The sequence below is a fragment of the Heterocephalus glaber genome, unplaced genomic scaffold (genome assembly GCF_053883595.1).
Source record: "Heterocephalus glaber isolate CG9 unplaced genomic scaffold, H.glaber_assembly_v1.0 deba00001447, whole genome shotgun sequence".
Classification (NCBI taxonomy): Eukaryota; Metazoa; Chordata; class Mammalia; order Rodentia; family Bathyergidae; genus Heterocephalus; species Heterocephalus glaber.
The window spans coordinates 5468983-5489390 of NW_028258299.1; the positions used below are offsets into that span (position 1 = coordinate 5468983).

General features: G+C 56.2%; 1 pseudogene; it reads right to left on the reverse strand.

Annotated features, from left to right (window-relative positions):
• Positions 1 to 6090: 6090 nt before the first annotated feature.
• LOC106007672 (solute carrier family 2, facilitated glucose transporter member 7-like) lies at positions 6091 to 15303 on the reverse strand (annotated as a pseudogene).
• Between the last annotated feature and the right edge of the window lie 5105 nt (positions 15304 to 20408).

Consider the following 20408-nt stretch of genomic DNA (forward strand, 5'->3'; position numbering starts at 1 on the left):
GAATGTGTTGTCAAGGAGCCCACTTCTCACAGGGAGTTTTATAGAGCAAAGTCCTGAGGGGCGGGCACAACATGGGTAGAAACTATCATCAACCAATAAGATTACGAGTACAGTCATTTCGGTGACACTGACCCAATAGCAACAGGGTATGTGGATGATGTCACTAGCTGTGGTCGATACTCTGGAGTCTCAGTGGTCTTAGTCTCAGCGGGTGGAGGAGGACGGCCCACCCCCAATGAAGATAATGGTCTATCTCTACGGGAAAGCCCCAAAGGGTGGTGCCAGTAATCTCAAAATTCTGTTCATCCCTTAGGGAAGTGTGTAATCTGGCCACTGTGACTTTAACCTTTAGGCACGTCTCCAGCCACAGCTTCCACGAGTTCTCATCCTCTGCACTGACTTTGAGTGCCTGGCCCTGTCTAACTGCTTACAATATTTCTACCTAACTTTTGCTGAAGGCAAAAATACTTCTACTTTTAAAGTTTTCTCGGGCCAGGGATTTAGCTCAGTGGTGCCACCGCCTGCCTCACAAGTGCAAGGTCACGAGTTTGATCCCCCTTACCAAAAAAAAGTTTTCTCAAGGGGTTGGGGTGTGGCTCAGTGGTGAGTGCCTGTCTAGCATGCATGAGATCCTGAGTCCATCCCCAATATGGCTAAGAAAAAGAAAGGAAAATCCCCAACCGCTAATTCCTACAATGGGCTCGGTGGCACAGGCCCCTAATCCCCGCACTCCGGGAGGCTGAGGCAGGAAGATTACTTCGAGTTCAAGGCCAGCCTGGGCTACACAGTAAGATTCTGTCTCCAAACAATAAAAAAAAAAAAAGAAAGAAAAAGCTCACCCTCTTTTGGGAGGCAGTTACATTTCTTCCGTCTTCATTTCAGCGAAAGGAGAGAAATGAAAGTTTGTGATCATCACTGCCATTTCTGTAGCTGTGGAAGCTGCAAAGACCCTGGTTTAATTGTGTGACTGCTGTTAATTTCTGATTCCAAATTTCTCTCCTACAAACCTCACAGAGGAGAAAATTAGCTGATTTTCACTTGAAACCTAAAAAAACAAAACTAAAAATCAACTCAAGAGAAAGTGAAAAGGTTTCTAGTGATAATAGTTTTTTGTACTGGGGATTGAACCCAGGGCCTTCGCACTGAGCTACAGTCCAAGCTCTTTTTTTATTTTGTATTTTATTTTACTTATTTAATTTTTTTAACACTTTTTTTTTTTTTGGTACCAGGGATCAAACTTAGGACTTTGCACTGATGAGGCAGGTGGCAGAACCACTGAGCTAAATCCCTGGCCCTCATTTAATATGTTTGTGGTACTGGGGATCAAACTCAGGACCTTGTGCTTTCGAGGCAGGCGTGGGGCCACTGAGCTACACCCCCAGCCCTCCTTTTTAATTTAAAATAAGTTTTCCCCTTTTTTATTTTTTAAAAAGGGGGCTCACTGAGTTGTCTAGGCAGGACTGGAACTTGCAATCTTCCTGCCTCAGGCTCCCAGAGTGCTGGGATTACAGACTACCACCTCCACCCCTGGTTTCATGTGCACGTTCTGGTTTTTTTGGTTTTTTTGGTACCGGGGATCGAACTCGGGTCCTTCCGCTTGCGCAGAAGGTGGTGAAACCACTGAGCTAAATCCCAGGCCCTGCACCTTGTGTTTTACGGTACCGCAGAGCAGACCCCATCGCTTCTGCCGGGAACGTGCTGCCCTCCAGTGGCCACGGTGAGGACCGCAGGGCCAATGCTCTGAGGACCTGGGAGCGCTTCTCTTCGTCCGCCAATAAATGTTGGTAAACTGAGGCCCAGAGATCTAGAAATGTCCTATGGAAAGATTCATGCATATCAAGGACAAGTGTAGGTCCCTGGATGGTTCTAGGGAGTGGCGGGATTGCTCTGGGCAGCTGTTGCTGCTCGAACTTCAAAGGATTTTCACATCTATGCCTGTAGTCCCAGCACTCTGGAAGGCTGAAGCAGGAGGATCCCAAATTGGAGCCCAACCCAGGCAATTTAGAGACTTAGGGAGACCCTGTCTCAAAATAAATAAATAAATAAGTGCAGGCTGATGATGGGGCTTAGTACGGACCCAGGTACACTCCTAGTACAGTTAAAAAAAAAAAAAAAAAAAGCAGGAAACCCTCCTTCGGCTCAGACGCACTGAGTTCAGCGAGGTCCTGAGGGTGCCCAACAACCCTGCAAGGTAAACACTGGTAGTATTATAACCTCACTCTCCAGATGGGAAAATGAGGCCGAGACAGCAAGGAGTGTGCTCCGGGGCAGAGCTAGGCCCAAGCAGGCAGGCGGGGCCCAGAGTCAAGCTGGGAGGTGCTGGCGTGGCAGGTGGTGAGCTCCCTGTCCACCGAGGCATTCAAGCCGGGGCCTGGCGGGAAGCCTGGGATTTCGGGGCCAGGGGTTCCTCCTGGAGACCGGGCTGAGGCAGCACGGTGTCTCTGGGTGTTGGAGCTGGGAGCCCTGCAGAGGCAGGAAGTGTCAGCAACCGGGGTGGGGTGTGGGGAGCGGCGCTGAGTCCGAACAAGGGAGGGGTCCTCAGAAGAGAGCCCAGGAAGGGACCTCGAGCAGCAGCCCACTTGCAGCCTGGTTTTCTGAGTGGCAGCTAGGGGGATCTGGGCCTCACGCTCTCCCTGGGGCTGCCACAGCCCCTCTGGTGCACAGCCCATCCCAGCCCAAACCCCGGGAGGCCTGCATCCAGCCAGCCCTGAAGCCAGGGTGCCAGGCCCCCAGTGGACACCCGGGGCCCAGCTCCTCCGGTGCCGAATGGGGGGCGGGGTCATGGGGCCAGGCGATCCCCGTACGCCCGAGTGTGCGCGCCAGGGCTCCCGGACGGCGCCCCACGCCCTCCCCAGCTTCTGCTCGGCGCTCGGCTGGGCCCGACCTTGGCCCTGTGCCCCCTCGGCAGGACCTTGGCCCGGGCGGCTCCTTATCTGAGAGAGAGCAGCAAGCAAAGTGCAAAGGACCGGGCTGCGGCCCTGACGCTCCCTGCGTGCTCCCGGGACCCGGGCCCTTCACGGTCACGGTGTCAGCCCTTGGACTCACGATGGGCGCAGGCTGGCCTTGAACTTGCAGCGATCCTTTGATCCTTCCCATCCTTCCGAATCACAGGCGCGCGCCATCTTAATGGCTTCTTATTTAAACCATACAGTGTGATTTGTGACACAGGCACACATACACCCATGCAGTTATCTCCACAATCAAGATAATGAGCGTCTCAGCTGGGTGCCATGGCGTGCATGCGTCTGTAATCTCAGCACTGTGGGAGGCTGAGGCAGGAGGACTGCAAGTTCAAGCTCAGCTTGGGCAAGTTAGCGATGCAGAAAGATTTTGTCTCAAAAGTTATAAAAGCACAGGGGTGGGGGATGTACCTTAGCACGAAAGCCCTGTATTCAGTACTGGAAAAAACAACAACAAAAAAGAACATTTCCATCACCCCAAAACCTCCCCCAAGGAGCTACTACTCTCTGTCTTTGCAGATTAATTTGCATTTTTAAGAATTTTATACAATTGAAACACTACAAGATATACTTACCCTGGTCTGACTTTTCTTGTTTCTTTTTCGGAGGGCTCATTTATCATGTTTCTTGAGACAAGTCTCACTATATAGTCCAGACTGGCCTTGAACTCACTATGTAACCTGGCCTTGGGCTCTGGGTGATCCTCCTGCCTCAGCCTCCCTCCAGAGGCTGCGGGGAACACAGGAGTCAGGCTTCTGCAGAGAGGGCTGCATCAATGGATGCTGTTTCTGAAGGGTCGCACCATGTCCGGTCCCCACTGTAACCCCACAACCGGTGCGCCTGACGCTGGCTGTCTTAACTCCTGCAGCGACCATCCATGCTTGCAGTTGGACAGAGGCGGATGTGGCAGGTTAGCTTCTGCCCTCAAGCCTGCAGGGTTTGATTGAATCGAGCTCCCTCTCTAGATGGATTTGGGGGGGTCAAGCGAGCCCTGCGTTCCCAGGATACACTCTTCCAGTCAGGACATGTCTTATCCTTGCAGGATAATACTGGATTCTATTTGCTAAAAGCTGGCTGATCATTTTCTTTTTTTTTTTGGTACCGGGGATCGAACTCGGGACCTTGCACTTGGGAGGCAGGCGCCGGAACCACTGAGCTAAATCCCCACCCCTAGCTCATCATTTTCATATCCACACTCAGGAAGGTTTTTATTTTCAGGGGGGTTATTGGTCTGTGGTTTTCTTGCAAGATCTTTGGTTTGGTTTGAGTATAATCTGTTTAATTCTAACTTCACAGAATGAGTTGAGCAGTTTTCCTTCTTCAGATTTCTGGAAGAATTTGTGTCAAATTGGTATTATTATTTCTCCAAAGGTTTAGTAGAATTGAATGGCTTTACTGAAGTCATTTTGGCTTGGAGTTTTCTTCTTTGGGGGAATTTTTTTAAAAACAAAAATTCAATTCTTAGCTGGGTGTGGTGCACACCTATAATCCCAGCTATCCCAGAGGCTGAGACAGGAGGATCACAAGTTTGGGGCCAGCCTAGGCACTTTAGCAAGACTCTGTCTCAAAATTTAAAAAGTTTAAAACAGGGCTGAGACCTGGCGTGGTGGCACATACTTGTAATTCTGGCCCTCTGGGAGGCTGAGGCAGGAGGACTGCAAGTTTGAGCCTGGATTGGGCAATTTAGTGACTTAGTGAGACTGTGCCTCAGAATTAAAAACAAAAATGAAAAAGGGCTGTAAATGTAGCTTGGTGTGAAGAGACCAGTACTGAATTAAAAACCAAAATTGTCTGCCACCTGCCTCGAAAGCGAAAGGTCCCAAGTTCGATTCCCAGTACCAAAAAGAAAAACAACCCCAAATTGGCTGGGGGTGTAGCTCAGTGGTAGAGTCCCCCTGGGTCTGATCCCCAGTACCACAGAAAGCAGAATAAAACAAACAATAAAGGCAGAAATTCAATTTCTCTGACTCATTTAGGGTGCTGAGGCTCGCTGTCCTCCGGAGTGGGCCTTGGCACTTCCTGTGTTCAAGGCGTTTGTGCATTTCAGCTACGCTGTCAGGTGACTGTCACGCAACTGCACGGCACTCTCGACTGTCCCACGCTGCTGGGGTCTGTGGGGAGCGAGGCAGCTTCGCTCAGGCTCCGAAGAGCCCCAAGGCTGCCAGAGCACTTTCCGCGGGGATCCTGGGGACATCTGGTGGCCAGGCCACGAGCGGGAAAGGCCGTGCACTCCCGGACCTCTGACCATGCCGGTGCGAGCTTGGACCTGATGCGTCCCCAAGGCCTGGTCCCTGCCTTTGACTCCGGGGGTAAGGGTTAGAGCCTTTAAGGGGCGGGGCCTGGGGAGGAAGTGACGTCAGGGCGTGGCCTTGAGGGAGGCACTGGCCTCCCCCACCTTCTCCCTGGCCTCCCCCCGTCGCGGGGGAGCAGCTTTGCCCCACCACACTGCTGCCATCAGTCCAGAAATAACGGACCCAACCTACATGAACTGAACCTTCTGACGCCGTGAGTCATAATAAATTTCTTTTTTTTTCTGTTGTGGTCCTGGGAATTGAACCAAGCTACATTCCAAGCTCTTTTAAAATTTATTTTTGAGGGACAGGGATTTAGCCTGGTTCCGGCACCTGCCTTGAAAGTGCGAGGTCCCGAGCTCTATTCCTGGTGCCAAAAAAAAAATTTATTTTTGAGACAGATGCCCTTTGAGTTGCTAAGTTGCCCAGACTGGGCTTAAACCTGGGATCCTCCTCCCTCAGCTTCCAGGAGGGCTGGAATCACAGGTGGGCACTGCCATGCCTGGCTCTTTCTTCCCTTCATGTTGTCCAGCTCAGGTATTTTGTCACAGCGATGCAACACTTTCTAAGAGACCAGGCTGGGTGAAATAATTGGGATCCAAAGAAAGATCTTGTGATGTTCAAGTCTTAATGCAAATTCTTTCCACTCTCCCTCTCTCGCCCACTGAGAGCTGGGACCACTGACTGGGGGCAGCTGTGCCGTCTCTGCCACAGCGGGGACAGACGAGACCACTCGACAAGGAGCCAGAGGCTTCATCTCTTTGGTCTCAGGTTCCTGTGAGCAGGGGTCCTCCTTCTCAAGGAAGGGCCTGGAACACAGCCCATGGGCGACGTGCCGGCTTCTACAGCGCAGTCTGGGCAGGTGCGGTGGGCAGGTGAGGCCCCACACTGGCAGCTTCTCCTCTCGCCTCCGGAATCTTCACGCCGTTTCTCTTCATGCAAATGTGGTTGATCTCCACAAACGTCTGCCCTTGGTCTCGGGGATGATCTCGTAGACGTAGGCAGTGGTGAGGGCACAGAGTCCCGCGAAGATGATGAAACAGCAGGCACTGATGCCAGCCTGGAGGGTGGGACAGGGACGGCGAGTAGAAAATCAATCGGGTCCAAGGCTCGGTCTCCTGGCAACAGGCACCTTAGCGGGTGTGAGCCCCTTCTGTGTCTGGGGCCCAGGCTGGTGCTGGGCAGGGCCACGTGCAGCAGGGCAGCTCACCTGGACGGATGGGAACACCAAGCCCACGAGGAAGTTGGTGAGCCAGTGCCCAAGCCTGTCCACTGTGAAGGCGGCCGGCTGCCGGGACTGAGGAAGAGCTCGGTCCTTACCACCACCGAGGGCACGGGACCTGAAGGGCACGGGGCCCAGGGCCATGGGGGTGGCTCGTGGGTGGCTGGCCTCACCTGCCTGTGGGGGTGGCCCAGCTGGGGAGCCGAATTTAATTCCACTGCCGATCTCCCCAGAGCCTGCAGTGCCTGGGAGGGCTGCAGGAAGGGCTGGGCGGCTCAGTGGTGGCTGCTTGCTTAGTGTGTGCCAGGCCCCTTCTATCCAGCTCTGGAAAAAGGAAGGAAAAGCAAGCAAGCAGTGGATGGAAAGCTCCCCAGGAGCCTGAGCCTGTGGGCTGGACGGTGGCCCCGCACAGGCACAGGGAGGGTCCTTTGAAATTCTGCACCCACAGCTCCTGGGCTGAGGCAGCGCTGCCCCCTGTGGTTGGGAGTGGGGAATGGCAGCTCCTGTGCGTCCCTTCCCGTGGGTCCTGTTCCTGACTGTCCTGGTCGCAAAGCCATCACTTTCCTTCCTTGCTCCCTTGACGAAAACTTAACACCACAGGCCTACAGGGAGCAATCTGAAAATAAGGGGAATGTTTAAACAGAATTTATCACGGTAAAAGACACCCAGCCACGAACCCCCTTCAAAATCCTTCCCCTCGCACACCAGTGATCTCAGCACGCAGGAGGCTGAGGCAGGAGGACTGCTGCGAGTTCAAGGCCAGCCTGAACTACATAGCAAGAGCCTACACTTTTCCCATCTCTTGCTACTCTCTGGAGCGGCTCTGGAAGTGCTCTTTCGGGAGTATCTCTATGAGATGCGATCAAAAAATGCGGTGAATGCCGCTACCAAGCACCACCCGACAGAAAGGCAGCTCATAGAAACATGATGCTGCGGCCTCATCCACTCATTCTGCAGATCTGGCACCATGTGATTTCTGGCTCTTCCCCAAGTGAAAACGACTATGAAAGGGAAACATTTTGAATCCATGAAGGACCTCGAGACAGCCAGGACAGCGCATCTAAAGACACTCAGGAAGGAGGACTCCAGAGCTGCTGCAGGAAGTGGCAAGGATGCCGGGTGAGTGTGTTCGAAGCTGGGGGACTATTCTGAGGGGGTTCATGGTACTGTGCTCTTTCACGTAATAAATGTTTAAAAACTTTAAACATTTATTACATTTTTCGCTCACCCCTGTTTACCTGGTTTTGCCTTCTACGTACACCTGTGGTTTGTACATTCAAAGAGTAGTTTTTCTGTCTCCAGCTCTGGTGGGTGATACGGTGGCCATGGGACAACCCACAGTGTTGGGGACTGACCAGGAGGGGACTTCAACACCCCCACAGTGAAGCTGCTCCCCAGGACAGGGCGCAGTTGGCGGAAGGTGTCCCCGAGGACCTGGCTGACCGCATGTGTGCTGGTTTCCCACCTCCCAGGGGCAGCCCAGCCGGAAGTACAGGGGGCACCAGGCCACATTCAGCTGGGAAGGGCAGAAGCGCTGGGGACTGGGTCTGTGGTGGCACTGAGCCTTCCCACAGGCACTCCTGAGGGCACCGCACCCCGCTGAGGCTGGATGGCAGAAACCGGGTGTGTTTCCGGCAGGGAGAACCAAGTTCCTTTCTCAGGAGGTTGCCAGAGAGGGAGCCCCAAGCCTCCACGGCTGCCCCAGGGGGCCTGGCCCAAGTGGGGCTGAAGTTGTGGGTGCAGGGACTGGGGCACCAGCGGCCTGGCGTGGTAGCTGGGGTGGTGGGAGTGAGACCTTGAGCCCTGGGTGGGCTCGGAGGCTCGGAGAGCGTTTGCAGGTGTGCACAAGGGTTTCAGGGATCCTCTCCTTGTTGGGGGCTCAGGACCTGAGTCTGGGCACCACTGGGAGCCCGGCTTAGTGAGCTGTTGGCCTAACTGAAGCACTAATGGGCACTGGAAAATACTTGTTGAGTGAATAAATGTGACACAGAGCGGCTAGCAGGAAAAGGTGAACTCACCAGGCCTTTAAGAACGGTGGCTCTGGACCAGACCAGAGGATGAGCCTTCAGCGGTGGCCCCAGAGGATGGTGTGGATGTCCTGAACCACAACAGCTGGTCCTCAGTGTGCAGTGGGTACCTGCTGAGAGACGGGCCCTGAGGCTGGCGGGCGCAGTACTCACTGGGCCAGATGGAGTGTCCTGTGATGTTCGCCAGGACGAAGCTGGGGCCCAGGTAGGACAGCTCAGGGCCAGTGCTCTGTGGGGACAGGCAGGGCTGTCAGACCCATGTTCGGCCCCAGCTTCCGGCCTCGGGAGTTGCCGCACGGGGGTCCTGAGCCTGGCAGGGCTCAGTGGGCGGGAGGAGGAGGATGGCAGCGCGGTGGTGGCTGCTGAGCACAAGTGACAGAGAGCAGGAGCGCCTGTCCTCTGCACGGTGAGACATTAACGCATTCTGCCGTCATGTCACCCAGCAGAGCCAGCATGCCACCGTTCCCAGGCTGCAAAGGTGGACGCAGAGCTGGAGAGCCCTGAACCCAGGCCCCAAGGTTCTCGGAGGATCCAGCACAATCAGGCTGGATCACTACCCCAGAGCATCCTTCTGGGAGTCCCAGGGCTTCACCCTGGCCTGGAACTCATAGTGATCCTCCTGCCTCAGCCTCCCAAGCGCTGGGATTACAGGCATGTGCCACCAAGCCCAGCACAGGGATCCCACGAGCCCCTTGATGGTGTGTGGGTGTCGGTGACATTGCCCATGCACTGGCTCCGGAGGAGAGGGCCGAGCACCACCCACGAGGTCCCGCTGGCCGTGGGGTCCCCACACCCCCATCCCCCACCCTGCAGCCGGGGAGGCAGGAAGAGCTGCCAGGTGAGCGCCCGGCAGGCGCAGCCGGGCAGCTTAGCCCGACAGCAGGAGACACCGCCCCAGCCCCTCCACCCTGCAGGCTTGTGGGGGACCCTGTGAGGAGCCCTGGCGCCCTGACCTGCCCAAGCCGCCATCTTCTCCTGTGCTGTCCCTGTTGCCCCAGGGCTGCCCGCCCGCCCGGGACCCCTCGGTCCCCCCTTCCTTGTCGGGAGCTGGCAGATCCCCCGGGGCTTGGCTACCTGGAGCCCCATGTCCTGCCTGGGACCCCGTGCCACTGACAGCTCTGAAGTGCCGGCAGGGACCTCGGCTGGGGCCAGTGGGGAGACGAAGTGGACCTGGCTTCCTCCACATGGCAGCCACCGTGCTCCTGCCTGTCCTCCCTGATGGCAGTGACAACCGTCCACAGGGCCCAGGGACGACCGGAAGTGACCATGCAGGGCTGGGAAGACGGCGAAGGGGCGGAAGTGGTGTTGAAAGGTGGAAGGGGGAGAAAGGGAGCCGAGGCACGGGGGCGCTGGGTGCTGAGCATTTAGCTCTGAGGCAACACCTGTGTCACTGGGGCTGGGTCGCTGTTGGGGTGTCACGTGCGTGGACAGGCCTGAGCCATGCAGGGGAAGCAGGTGACCCTGACCCCGGGCTCCTGTAGCCTCCACAGGCCCCATCCCAGTCACTCACCGAGATAATGGTCATCACTAAGGCGACCACAGCAGCGCCCACTGTCACCTACTGGCACTGTGTGGGGTCCACGCTGGCCAACATGTACATGGTGTCTTTGTAGTAGTTCATCTAAAACCCAAACCTGGCCTTGAGGAGAGGCGGAGAGCCAGGCCACTGGCTTCCTGTCCTCCCCCAGTAACTTGCAGGCCAGGAGGCCTGGGCTGGGGACCGTGGGACAGGAGGGAGGCAGCATGTGGCAGTGGAGTCAGGACACTGGGCACGGAGCCCAGCTGTGCTGGACACTCGGGGTCAGGGCACTGTGACTCTAGCCTCGGGTTCTGCAGCTCCAGAGTGGGAGTCTACTCCTCTGGGAGGCTGAGGCAGGAGGATCCCATGCTGGAGGCCCGCCTGGGCAACTTAGCAAGACGCTGTCTCCAAATAACCATAACAAAAACGCTGGGGATACAGCTTAGTGTGAATGCCTTGAGTTCAATCCCAGTACTCCCCAACATTTCCCTTATGTTGTGTTATTCTGTAACACCGGAAGGGCCCCATAGAAGGACTTGTTCTTTTTTTTTTTTTTTTTGGTTCCGGGGACCGAACTCAGGACCTTGTGCTTGTGAGGCAGGTGGCAGAACCACTGAGCTAAATCCCTGGCCCATAGAAGGACTTCTTTCATGTTGTTGTTGTTTTGTTTTTGAGACAGGGTCTTGCTATGTAGCCCAGGCTGGCCTCAAACTGGCAGTGATCCTCCTGCCTCAGCCTCCTAAGTGCTAGGTGGACAGGTGTGTGTCACCACGCCCAGCTTGGTTTAGAAGGCTTCTTCACTCTCGTTTGAGGCCCATATTCCCTTGTTCCGCTCGTGAAGAGCAGAATTCCTAAGCCTGCCACACTGGTTCCCACTGGTGGCTCCTGCCTCTGTGGCCAGTCTCTCCTTAGATCACCCTGTAAACACAGTGGACCTGAAGGCCCAGGGCCACTGCCCCGGCCTCCCTGGAAATCCACGGGGCTGCCTGGCTGACCCCTGAGGGCTCTCCAGGTGGGTGCCTTTCCCTGCTCACTGCAGAGCTGCCGCAAAAGCAGCATGGCCGCGGAGACTCTGCCACATGGGCACCGCCTGGGCTACCAAGGCTGGTGCACACCCGGGCTGGGCCGGGCCAGACCCCGCCCTCCCCAGAGCTGCTGTCAGTTTGCAGGTTTTGAGCATAAGTGAAAGAGCTGTAGGTGGGAGGTGGTTTATAGGGGGGCTGGGAAGTGAAGAAGAACACTCTAGCCAGGGAGGCTGAGGCAGGAGGATGGCAGCTTTGAGGCCAGGCCGGGCAATTTAGAGAGGCCCTGTCTCAGAATAAAAAACTAAAAAGTCTGGGATGCAGCTCCAGGGTACAGCTGCCCCTGGGTTCTACCCTAAGTAGCACCAAATAGTACCAAATAGATAAATACCTGTGTCCCCTGACATCCCTCCCTGCAGCTTGCTCAGCGCTCTGAGCCGAGCCTGCACCTGGTCTTTTTGAGAGTTGTCTGTGTGTGAAAGAAGTCTGGATTTTCTTTCATCCCAGTGGGTTTTTATTTATTTATGTATTTGGCCCTTGGATTAAACGATTGGACTCAAGACCTTTGCCCCGAGCTGCACCCCTACCCATTTTTATTTTTTATTTTGAGACAGGAGCTGTCCAGGTTGGCCTCCAATCCGACATCCTCCTGCGTCAGCCGTAGCTGGGATTAGGGTTTGCAGCCCGACACCCGGCTTCCAGCAGAGTCTCCTTACTTGGAGCGGCACCCGCGCGACCCTCCCTGGGCGCGCAGATCTCGCCACACCGCGTTGGTCCGCGACAGCTGCTGGCGGCCCTGAGCTCACGACGGACACGAGCTGCCAGCGCAGCGCCCGCGGGGCCACCAGGCGGCGCAGGGACGCGGGGCCCGCGGCGCGCTCCTCCGCCTGCTCGGCGCGTGGCCCGCAGCTCCGCCTCTGGGTATCCGCCGTGGCTCAGCCTGCGCAGAGCTGCGGGAAGAATGCACGCTGCCTGACGTCCCCGCCCCGCGCTCCCCGTCGGCCGCTGCACCCCAGCCGGGGGCCACCCCCATGTCGGACCCTGACCACGCCTGCGGGGAGCCTGAGATGGAACTTGGGGCCTTCATATTGAGCCGCACGCACTCCCAACCTGCGTAGTTTTTGAGTCAGGGTCTCCATAAATTGCACAGGCTGGGCTCAGATTTGCGATCCTCCTGCCTCAGCCTCCCAGAACGCTAGGATTACAGGCGTGCATCACCCCACAGGGCTGGGGGAGGGGTTGGGAGGCAGGAGGAGGGGCCGGAGAGGAAAAGGAGCGTAGGGTCAAGGTTAGGGTTCCTGCCTCTACTCACATCGCGGCCTCTTTGTCTCCTTTCTGAATCAGGATGCAGTGGAGGGGAGTGGGGGCCTCTAGGGGAAGGCCAGGGGCAGCACCTGCAGCAGCTTGGGGACCCTGGTGACAGCCAGGAGCACCGGCCAGCCCGGAGGACTCAAGGGAGGACTGGAGCCCGGGGCAACAGAGGTAGGGGGCAGGGGATCTGCTTCTAGCCGGCCTTTGAGTGGTCAGTCGCTTGAGATGAGCTTCTCCAGGCCACCCATCTCTGGTCTCTTAAATCCCTTCAAGATTCTGTGGAATAGCAGGGAGGGGTGGCCATGCCTGTAATCCTGGCTACTCGGGAGGCTGAGGCAGGAGGATTGCCAGCTGGAGGCCAGCCTGGGGAATTTAGCAAGACTCTTAAAAAAATGTGTGAGATCTTGGATTTGATCATAAGAAAGAGAGGGAGGGAGGGAGGGAGAGAGAGAGAGAGAGAAGGAAGGAGAGGCAGATGAAGGAAAGAAGGAAAAGAAGGAAGAAAGAGAAAAGAAGGAAGGAGGAAGAGAGAAAGGAAGACAGAGGGAGACAGGAAAGGAAGAAAGGAACGATGGGAAAAGGAAGAGAAAGAAAGAAAGGAAGGAAGGGGAAGGAAGGAAGAAAAGCAGCAGCACACAGATGCAGACTCCCCAGCCGCCGGACGGGGCGTGGCCCGGGTGTGGGCCGTGTTCATGGGCATCAGCGAGGTGCCTGCTGCTGTCCCGTCTTCCTCCTCCTGGGCCCCACCACGTCCCCACCCCATCCTCGGCAACACCCTCGCTCCTAGCTCACCTGGAAAACAGGAGCCACCAGAAGAGGTGCCCACGCGCCAGGAACAGCCATGGCAGATGCACCTGCTACCCACGCTGCATCCCCCTCCCACTGCAAGGCTCCTGGAGCAGCCAAACAAGCTGTTTTCCTAGCTTGAGGGAACAGCCCTGGCCCGGGTCCCCTGTGTCCCCCGGGCCCCTCTGACTCGCCCTGTACCTGGGGAGCATGCTATAGCCCATGCCTGGTGAGGGTGAATGGAAATGAGGACAGGCTGAGGGCTGTCCTCAGCCTGCAGGACACCAGAGCCGATGGATTCAGGGCCACTCCAAGTCCCAGCTTATTGGGGTGTCAGCCCGCTGTGGCTGAGCAGAATAGGCTGCTCTTGAGGTTTGGGGCTGGACTTGTACCCAAGTCCTGCCAGAACCCTCGGCCCCGTGGGGACCTAACCGGATGGAAAGAGAATACCTTTCCTTCCGAGTGACCAGGATGGGCACCTGTGACAGGGAGGAGTCCTGGCTTCTGTGTGTCCCTGGGGCTTAACATGGGACTTACCCTTAGGAGGCCTCGGAGTTACTGCCTTGGGTTACTTTCTGTTATTTCTAAAGCATGAGTAACTTATTTAGCCTTTTATCTTTTTTTTTGGTACCGGGGATCGAACTCAGGACCTTGCGCTTGTGAAGCAGGCGGCCCCAAAAGCCCTGTATTCTTAAATCTAAACTACATCCTCCTCAGAAGATGCTTGGTGAAACCTTATGGGTATATATAAGTGTGTTTCTGAAGAGACTTCGTTGAAGGGAACGGGGAGGTTCACAAGGCCCTGCGTCAGATTCAGGAGGAAAGGAGATGAACAGCGGCATCCAGAGCCGGCCAGGCCCCACCTCGGCCCTGGGTGCAGAGCCCTCCCTGTGCCCAGTACCTGCGAGACTCCCACCAGCACTCAGGAGACAATGTTTAGCTCTAGGGCCTGACCACACCAAAGACGCCCATCAGGATGGTGGGGACAATGGTGAAGAGCTTGTTGATGGGCAGGGCCCCCCTCCTGCATGACAGCCTGGGAAGGGGGTGGCTCCTGCGCCCCGGCCTGGCCTTGGCCCTGTGCCCTCTTGCCAGGACCTTGGCCCGGGTGGCTCCTTATCTGGGGCCAAGGCTCTGCAGCGAGCCCGAGAAAGCAGCAAGCAAAGTGCAAAGGCTCGGGCTGCGGGTGCAGAGCAGACCTTGGGCAGGAGGGCAGGCAGTGACTCAGCCAGGCTGAGCGGGCAACCGCCCAAGGTCACAGCGGTCTGGTCCCTGCACCCCGGAGGCCCCATCCAGGGTGGCCCTGACCCTCTCCACGTGCTCCTGGGACCCGGGCCACTTCGGGGTTTTGGTGTCTGCACTCAGCGGGGACTCATGCGGAAGTGCCGTTGCCTGCCACACCAGGCCAGGGCCCATCCACCAGTGAGCCCAGCAGGCTGCCCAGGGGGAACAGGGACACGGTGCAGGACCAGAGCAGCAGCAGCGCAGGCCCGTCCAGCGGAGCTTTGCGGCACTCCAGGTAGGTTTCGCTGTACAATGACTTTGAGATCTGAAAAGCCCGGCTGCAACCCCACAGCCTGGACTCAGGCACTCAAGAGAGAAGGTGCAGGGCCGGGGATTTAGCTCAGTGGTTCTGCCTCCTGCCTTGCAAGCGGGAAGTCCCGAGTTCGATCCCTGGTACCAAAAAAAAAAAAAAAAAAAAGAAGAAGGTGCCCAGGTCCCACCCAGGAGGTGTCTGCCTATGCCAGCAGCAATTCTCCGCTGGGACCCGAGGACAGACAATCTACGCTGTGATGGGTGAGATGGGAAACCAGACTGCAAGAAAAATGGTAACAATTCATGATTGCCGGGCAGTGGTGGCGTGAGCCTGTGGTCCCAGCACGCTGGGAGGCTGAGGCAGAAGGATTCAAAGTTCAGCCTGGGCAATTCAGCAATTTAGCCGCAGCTTATCTCAGAAACAGGGAGGTGCTGGGGATGCAGCTCAGTGCACAGGCCCTAGTTTCAACCCCCAAATACTACAAAAATAAATACATAATTTTAAAAATTCATTATAAAGATTCGTTTTTGGAGCCCTACTCTGCCAGAGGTTGCATAAGAAATGTTCATACTGACTGCGTGGCTTCGGGGAAATTAGATGTTTTGAAGCTGTCGGTTCTGGACGGCATCCGGGTCTCCGGGGAATCTGGGCCCTAGGGCGGGATGTCCTGGTACTGCTCTGGTCAGGTCCTTGCATGAGGCTCTGAGTTCAGTCTCCAGCACCACCAAGCAAAGCAGACCCAAAGCAAAACCAACAGGTGTTCCCATCATGGCAGTGATTCTGAATGCACCGATACACACGATTCATGTTTACACATGTGGGTGTATACATGCTAATGCGGGCATGTAGTATACTAATACGTGCCATGAACAGTGCTGCAGTCCCTCCTACAAAGCACGATGTAGAACTTAACCACACTGAGGGGTAAGGTGGGACCTCACTATGTTGCCCACACTGGCCTCAAATTCACCGTCCTCCTGCCTCAGCCTCTTGAGTAGCTAGGATTACAGGTACACCCCATTCTTTTTCTTCTTCTTCTTCTTCTTCCCCACATCAGGAATTGAACACAGGACCTTCACACTGAGCTACATCCCAAGCCCATATCTATTTATTTATTTTAGTTTTTTGAGACAGGGTCTGGCTATGTAGTTCAGGCTGGCCTTGAACGCCTGGCAATCCTCCTGCCTCAGCCTCCAGAGTTTACAGGCGGGAGCCACTATGCCCAGCTCCTCCCATTCTCTCTGAGCCCAGTCAAGCTTCCATCTCCCGTCGAGGGTGCTTGTGCACTCCAGTTGAAGCTGTGGTCACCAGTGGGTCCTCTTTGGGATGACAGCACAGTGTCCGCCCTTCTGAGGGACACGTGGCCCTCAGCGTCTCCCCACCCAATGAGGCTTCTCTCTTTTTCCTTTGCTTCCCTCACCCCATCTCAATCCCCAGACCCTCAGTGTTCAACCCTGGGCACCTTCTCTACGCCATCAACAGGTGGCCGTGGGGCTCAAACACCAGTGAGCTGGGTGGCAAGTCCAGTTCCCCTGGTCTCCAGCGTGGGCACCCAGGGAGCCCAGAGGGTGGCCGTGGTGTCCACCTGGTGCGGCATGTTGAGCATGGAAATGTTGCAGCCGTACTGGAAGGCAGAGCTCAGGGCCGCGTTTACTGACACCAGCACCAGGGTGGGTGTGAGGTGCTGCAGGGAGTGGGCAGGGCCGGGCTCTGCGGGCTCAGCCGGGCTTCCACCTCTTGACTCTTGGACTGGACCCAGCCAGGCCCAGGGGAGGAGCAGGGAGGGAGGCCCAGGCTGGGTTTCGCGGGGGCTCTGAGGCCTCATTTCCAGTTCCCCTGCACCCTCTCCCTCCTTGGGATGCATTCTGTGTCTCCTGTGTCCCAGAGGTATGCTAGGCCCTGGAGGTGATGTAGGAGGTGACAGGTGCTTTAGGGACCAGGGCAGCCATGTGCAGCTTCCTCCCCAGTGCGGGGAGGCTACAAAGTGGACACACAGATGTGTAACCCTGAGCAGTGGCAGTGCCTGGGACAGGGCGACGGGGTGGACAGGAGCCAGCAGGGCCAAGGGCCCTCATCAGTGGGGGGCAGAGGTGGCTCTGGGAAGGGCCATGCATTCGGGTCCTGAGGAAGCTGAGCCCAGGCTCCTGGGGTGGCCCTGACACCCCAGTGGCTCAGGGACAAAGCTCAAGGTGGTGGTGGCAGATCTGTGGGTGCCTCCCAGAGGGACCCCCAGGCCAGCTCTCTACCCACACCTCCACCCCGCCCACTGTGCCCCGAAGGATGCCTAAGCCAGGGCCAGGGGAGAGAGGGGCCCCGGATGTGGACATCCTTCAGAGCCCACCTCCCAGTCGCCCTCCAGGGGCCAGGAAGGCAAGGGCCACATGCCCGGCACCATCCCATCTCCCCGAGCTCCCCAGGAGGAGCTGAGCGGCTCTTCCCCTCCGCACCCCGGGGTGGGGCGGCCCCAGCCCCGCTCCATAGAACTGATCTTGGGCCTGCACCGCTCCAGGGCCCCCACTCGGAAGGGAAAGGGGCCGGGTCAGGCACAGCCTCCCACATCAGCGCTTACCCCCTCCCTGGGCTGGGCGGGCGGAGGGGTCCCCATCCCTGTCCATGAGCCTGAGCCCTGCTGCACCGGTCCGTGGCTCCTGGGTCTCCGGGCCACCTGGCTTTGTCACCTGCCTGCCCTCTGGACCAGGCCAGCTCCCCCGCTAAGATACGGACTGATGTCCTGCCAGTGCCATTTGCACACAGGGTGGATTTTATCTTTGCGTCCACTAAGCCCCTGGCTGGAAGCTCCACGGCTGCTGACACTGGCCCCAGAAATGAGTTTGAGAACCCAAGGCAGGATGTGGCCTGGATCCAGGATGCTTCTCTTGTGTTCTTGCTCTCATTGGCTTCCTTGAATGCACTGGGGCTAATTTTGTTTTTGTTTTTTTTGGGGGGGGAGGGGTTTGGTAGCAGGATCAAACTAGGGTCCTTGCTGTTGGGCAGCAGGTGGCGAAACCACTGAGCTAAACCCCCGGCTTATACTTTTTAAAACAATGCAACCTTGTTATTGGCGATTACACTCTGAAGTATCTCTGTGGTTTGGCTGTGATGTTGCCTGGGGCCCATGTGTGAAAAGCTTTGGTACTGGTGGAAGGGGATGGGAATGTTTAGGAGGGAGCCCAGTGGGAGGTTTTGGGCCACTAGGGATGTGGATTGAAGGGGAAGAGGGGATACTGGCCTCTCCCTTTCCTTTGGGAGGGGAATGGGCCTCCATCATGTGCTGCACCCCACTGGGCTGGCCTGAGCAGCAGGGTGTGTCTACCACAGATGGGAGTCTCCAACACTGTGAACCAGATAAACCTTTCCTCGTGTTTCAGTTGACCAGCTCAGGTATTTTGTTACCTAAGGAAAACTGACACAAATATTAAACAAGTCACTAAGTTATTGAACCAGGATGCTTGTAGTAGGATCATTCCTACTAGAAAACAGACCAGGAAATGGCTGAATAGTCATGAGTGGAAAAAGGGCTATTTCACAGGATCATTGTGAAAATTACCAGCTGTGATTAAAATACACGGTGAATGTGTAAAAAAACTGAACCAGGTGTGGTGGTGCACGCCTGCAATCCCAGCACTCAGGAGGCTGAGGCAGGAGGGTTGAGGTGAGCTCAAGCCAGTCTGGGCTACATAGTGAGTTCAAGACCAGCCTGAACTGTCTCAAAAAACCAAAAAAGATTTTATTACAGTTAAAGAGTTGCCATGAGTCCCTCTCAGAATCTTTCCCCTCGCTTCAGAAACACTTATCCTGTCGTTCTTGCCACTCTGAAGCAGCTCTGGAGTCCTTTCCTGAGTGTCTTTAGTTGTGCTGCTGTGGCCGCCTCCGTGTCCTGAATCAACTCAAAACGTTTCCCTTTCGTGCTCATTTTGACTTTGGGGGAGAGCTAGACGTTGCACTGTGCCAGATGGAGGAGGACGCCTGAATGTGCCAGGTGGGCGAGGACCCAGCCTGATGTCCTTACGACACTGCCCTTCCACTGGGTGGTGCTCGGCAGCAGCATTCACCACAGTTTTTTTTTTTTGGTACCAGAGATCGAACTCAGGTCCTTGCACTTGCGCAGCAGGTGGCGAAACCACTGAGCTAAATCCCCGGCCCCTCACCGCAGTTTTGATCACACCTCATAAAGATACTGGCACGTGGTAAAAAATGGAAACAACACACATGTCCATCCTGAATAGCTAATAAAATATGATAAATTATTTAAAAAATTTAAACATGCACTGTATATTTTGGTCACACTGCATACGCTCAGATTCCGGGGATTAGAGGTGGACACGTTCGAAAAGCCAGTATTCTGCCAACCAGTTATCTTCACGTTTGTTCCTCGAGATCAGCCGGTTCTGCGTCCTGTGGGTTAGGTCGCAGGGCCACAAGTACTCTACATCCTCCACGGAACGCCGTGTGCCCTGCCTTTCTCTGAGATGCCGCCACAAGTCAAGAGCGCCTGGATTCTGGTGACCAAGGCCAAGAGAGGAGAAGGGTGTCACAGGCCCCGCGGTCAGAGGGAGCGGAGAGAGGCTGAGGGCTGTTCTCTCCATCCGGGCCCCCACTGGTTAGAAGGGTCCTGCCCACATGGAGGACAGGTCGTCCCCATGGACACCTGGGTGCCTGGGCACCCTGGAAATACCACTCACTGGGAACTGGGACACCCAAAACCATGGCGACCATCCTTGTCCTCTTAAGGGCCCCGGCCCTGAACTGCGGGCTCTAATCCTTCCCTTCGATACTCTCTGAAGTGACCAATCACAGGCTCACGCGTGTTCCTTGGCACACGCTGCTTACGGCTGTTTGTAAGTGTGCCCGACTCGGTGCCCACATCCTGAACCGCATGCTGGTGCTTTATCCTCTCAGCTGCTCAACCAGGGCCACTCAAGCTACTTCTCGGGTGGTGCTGAGTGGCTAGCAAGAACAGCCCAGGTGGGCGGCCGGGGTGCGGGGGGGGGGGGGGGAGGAGGAGGAGGAAGTGTTTGTGGTTAAGAGAAGTAAGGGTCACAGCTGGTGTGGAGGGCCACATCGGGATGCTGGCCATCTGTGTCCTCTCCCTCTGCGGGCGCTGAGGACCTGCCCTGGAGGACAGGGGTGTGGCGCCCCCTTCACGCTGGCATTTGAGGTGCCAACTTCAGTCCCAGCCCCTGAGCCCTCCCAGAACGGAAACACCATGCAGCCACCACCTGCCTTCATGCTGTCCCTGTCCCCAGCCCAGGGCAAAGCCACACCCTGTATAGGGTGGGAAGGATTCCATGTGACGTCCTTCCTAGGCAGGGAGGTACCCTTTCTTTGAAAATGTTTTTCTCACTTTGATTGTAGAGGAGAGATTATTTTTGTTTAGGGTTCTTATTTGCAGAGCAGGTAGGCCAAAGTCAGTCCGCACAGGTGCATCTCGGTGTAGCAGCCACTGGTCACACTGGCCTTGCTCTGCCTGCTGTGGACCTAGAACCTGTCACCTCAGGCTGGCAACTCTGCCCAGTCCTGCTCCTTCTGCCCCTGTGGTCACCACTGAAACCCACCTTGCGAAGAGCCCTTGGGTGAGCTGGTTTCCTTTCTCCCATGGCATTTCTGCTGGGTTTTCTCTGATCCCTCTGTGTGGCCTCGGACAGTCTTCATGCCTTTCTTCCCACCAGTGAGAAAGGGCATGACCCTGTTTCAAAAGCAAAAATAAAAAGGACAATCCATCCATCAATCAAT